The sequence below is a fragment of the Macrobrachium nipponense genome, chromosome 18, assembly GCF_015104395.2.
Source record: "Macrobrachium nipponense isolate FS-2020 chromosome 18, ASM1510439v2, whole genome shotgun sequence".
Taxonomy (NCBI): domain Eukaryota; kingdom Metazoa; phylum Arthropoda; class Malacostraca; order Decapoda; family Palaemonidae; genus Macrobrachium; species Macrobrachium nipponense.
This window is the reverse complement of record NC_087211.1, coordinates 86,305,807-86,310,469: the sequence shown is the minus strand read 5'-3', so window position 1 is coordinate 86,310,469 and position 4,663 is coordinate 86,305,807.

Sequence of the window (4,663 nt, the reverse complement as noted above, 5' to 3'; positions counted from 1 at the left end):
GACCGGGGTTAGGAAAGGTCTATGGAAAAGCCTAAAAAGATTTGAAAAAGATGTTTCGCGCCGAGTTAAAGACACAGGAATTTTAGGATAGGATATTTGTGATTTTTTATTAGAATAAAAATATTAAAAATAAATAATGTGCATGTTAAACAATACAGAATAATAAAAATATAGCGTATTTATTTTAATTTTCGTTGGTGAAAAAAGACCCTAATTGACCGCAGATTTTAGCACGTTTTAATTTACGTTAAAAGTTAGGTATATAAAGTTTACAACTTATGTGTGTGGGTAAATCTTTCAAGCGTCCCAAGTTAGCTGGAGGTCGGTTCACGCCTTTTTTCTTTTTATCCCTCCAAGATTCTTTTGCGGATAAACTGCAATTGCTACTATTCTATTATTACTACTCATATTATTATATACGATTCTAACCGGGTCGTCTTCAATGAACAAGGAAATCCTCTCTGTTTTTGCATTTTTTTCTCCCTTTTCCTTGATATCTTTTTAAAATTCTTTTGTAAATACTGTTACTGCTACTGCTACTAGCCTACTACTTACTACTTTTGCTGCTGCTTACTACTACTACTACTACTACTACTACTACTACTACTACTACTCATACTATTATACGACTACATCCGGGTCATCTTCAGTGAACAACGCGATCCTTGAAATCTTTTTAAAATTCTCTAGTAAATACTGCTACTGCTACTAGCCAACTACTTACTACTCTTCCTGCTGCTTACTACCACAACTGCTCATACCATTATACGACTACAACCAGGTCGTCTTCAATGTTGATTCTTGAAATCTTTATAAAATGCTCTTGTAAATACTGCTAATGCTACTAGCCTACTACTTACTACTTTTACTATTATACGACTACACATTGGTCATCTTCAATGGCTCTGTCGATGATATCCCTCGACCGCAAGGTGCAGCAGCAGACCCTTCCCCCCCCTCCCCCAGCCCCCCCCCCCCCCTTTTTTTTTATTCCTTTATCCTTCGTTTTTTTCCCACTGCGTAACGGAAGATTCCGAATATCATGAGACGGAATTCTCGCGTATATTTCCAGGCGATTTGCGGAGCGGCCAGCGAGCGTTAGTGAAAGAATTCAGCTGGAAGTACCCCGGAGGAAATTGAATTGGTTCTACGAGGGGAGGGGAGGGGTTTGGGAGGAGAGAGGAGAGAGGGTAAGGAATGGAAAGGGAGGAGCGGGGGGAAAAGAGGGAGAGAAAAGGGAGTAAGGGAAGGGGAGGGAAGAAAAAGGGGGAAGAGGAGGAAGACAGGAGGGAGGAGGGAGGGGAAGAAGAGGGAGATAGGAGGGAGTAGGGAACGGGACGGGAGCAGAGAGGGGGAAGAGGAGGGAGAGAGGAGGGGGGAACGGGAGGGGAGGTAGGAGGGACGCAGAGGTTAGGATGGAGGGGTGGGGATGGTAGAAGGAAGGGGGGAGGAGGAGGGTTAAGAGGAATGAGAGAAAGGAGGGGGAAAGGAGAGTGGATGGAGCAGGGAAGTTGGGAAGGGCAAGGGGAGGGGGAGGGCGGAAGTAGGGGAGGAGTAGAGAAGAAGAAGGAGAGGAGGGAAGGAAGGGGGGGAGGGGAAAGGGCGGGGGAAACGGGAGGAGAGGAAGCGGTTGGTGGGAGGGGGGGATCTGGGCGGGTAGGAAGGGGGAGGAAGACGGGATACTCCCAGGTATGGTAAGGAAGGCAGATAGGTCCATCTTGGAGGAAGGGGAGGGAGAGGGGGGAGGTAGGAGAGGAGGAGACCAGGTACCCTCACGAATGGTTAGGGGGGGGGGAAGGGGGAGGGGATAAAAGGAGGGAGAAATGGAGTCGGTTATTACCTTAATTGGTATGATGTTTTCTTCTCTGGTTGATGCAATAAGGATGTTTTCTAGATCTCCCCCGACCCCCCCACCCTAACCTTTTTTTCCATCCACCCGAATGAGGAAATCAATTTCCTAATGGGGAGATGGAGATTGAGGAGGAGGAGGAGGAGCAGGAGTAGCAGGAGGAGGAGGAGGAGGAGAAGTCAGGAAGATATGACAATATACGAGCTTATGTCAAGTTCATCCCGTTGTCTGAGGGGACAAACGATTATCTTCTCCTCTGGAAAGCTCATATATATATATATATATATATATATATATATATATATATATATATATATATATATATATATATATATATATACACACACACAGGGTGTAAACAAAGAATTTATGCAAATATTTCAGGTGAATTTCTATAATAACCGTTATCATTCAAGGGCCAAGTAAGATGGCGCGCACGGGATTGTCGGAGTAGTCACGGCTATATGGGGGTTTGGGGAGATGGAGCTGATCACTTCACTTGTTACTCTAAACAGCCTCGCTTTTCCGCCAAGAGCGTGTTCGGGTTACAAGTGTCACATTCCTTATTCATTTGAGTGAGCAAGAAACTGGAGATAATGCCTCTTACCGTTCCGGCAATGCGGAATATGCAGATATGATGTTTATTTATGGGTTTTGTAACAATGAACTCCACTGTTATGAAACAAAAAAATAGGTGAGTAGGCCAACGTGAATAGAATACTTCCAAATCAAATGTATCCTTTAGATACTGAACAAAGGGGAAAAATTGTAGTACCTTTGAAACCTGCTCCCTCTCCGTCAATGGTATTCACTGGAATCCGATAAAGGAAAGAAAAGCAAGCCGAATGGAATCTCCCCTCCATCAAAGATAGGTCTATTCATTAAACACCGATCAAAGATTTAAAAGGTATTTTCAAAAGTCTCTCGTTCTCCATCAAAAGTATTCGTCATACACCAGTCGAAGAGAAAAAAAAAACCACTTAAGAAAATCCTTTCGTCTCTGTCAGATGAAAAAGAATGGAAACATTATGGAAAATCGAAATTCTACGATCTTCCCTGAAGAAGGTAGTACATATATTCATGCAGCCATCAAAGAGGTCAAAATGCTAACGTTATTCAAAGTGCATTAACCTTCCTACCTACATTCCCTCGTCATTATCACTCATTCAGCATAGGCCTAGTCCTGACTCCTGATTTAACAATCCTATGTCATTTACACTACTTTCTTGATACGTAAAGCTAATCATTAAAATTAACCTACAGTGAAGTCTGTTCACAGGTGATTAACTAATTGAAGGGACTGTAATGTTACAGTTTCCAAAAAGCTACGAAAAAAAACTCAAAATTAAAACACTAGCAATCCAGACATCACGTACACACTGTTGGCCAAGAGCAGCGGCGGTAAGGAAAACCAGTCATTTTAAAAATTCAACCTGACTGATAAACGAAGCCTTAGAATGTATGTCTGTTGAACATTTTCTGCTCAGAATTACCTTTTCTTTCATTTCCCGAAATATCTGTATAAACTCGTGTTTGCCCCCTGTATGTATATACATATATCAATGAGGAGAAGGACATAAAGACCTGATAAAAGGGTCAATTTATTCCCGACGTATCGTAATGTCTTCATTACATTTTCGAGGGCTGTACAAAATAGATAGCATAAAATAAATTACAATAAAGCTAAGAATTTGAGATTTAAAAGTTGCACAATGATTACAAACTTAAAATATTAAAAATACTAAAAAGACACCTTTAAAAACAAAAAACGTAAACTAAACAGGACAAAAATTATTAAAACAAGTAAAAAAAAATATATATATATATATAATAAGAAATATTCAAGTAAAGTAAAACTGGACCAACCTATTCAGCGGCAATGCCAAGACTGGAGATAAAAGGAAGAAACTAAGAAAGGTACAGTATGCCAGCAGAGGTTTGGCTATTCAACAAGGGGACGAGTCGTTTAATCATTAACGATTCTAAGATTGTTAAATCGTGGCTGTTGGAAGCTCGTCCTACAACTGTAAAATCTTTGTTTTCAATGGAAGTTTTACATATTTTCGAATGAATTCTAATATTAGAAAACTCTGGGTTTGCCATTTTGCTGCCTGTCCTATAACTTACTCCACGATGTGAATCTATGCGTACCTTCAGAAGCCTCCTGGTGGATCCAATATAAGTTCCTAAATTACATTTAGGACAATTATAGCTATACACACACCCGGAGGACATATAAGGGCACAAACGATCTTTAAACTTAAATAATGACCCAATGGTAACAGGATTAATGGGAATCAAATGAACTTTAATAGCTCCAAACTTATTTTGGATATGTTGGGAAAATGTTTTCCTAAAAGCATCATCTAATAAAAAAGGGAAATTAGCATAAAAATTCATTTTTGGAACATTGAAATTAGTCATTCTTAGGGAGAAGTACTTGTCTAAAAGAAAGCGAAGTGTCTAAAGGACCAATTCAGATGGGAAGCAATTTTCTTTAAAATATTTGCATAAAAAGGCGACCTCATCTTGGAACAGAAACCAATCAGAAGTTAGCGTAAGAGCCCTGTGGAGGAGAGTAAAAACAGAATTAATTTTAAAATTAAAAGAACAGAAACTATAAAAATTTGACACTAAGCCCGTGAACGTTCTTTTCCTAAAAATCGTGGTGTTAAAAATATTATTTTGTCTTAAAACAAGGACGTCTAAAAAAGAAAGCTGATTTTCATTTTCTTTTTCCAGGGTGAACTTAACATTGGAATGTTGTAAATTTATAAAATCAAGAAAGGAATCAGCATCATAATTACGTCTAAA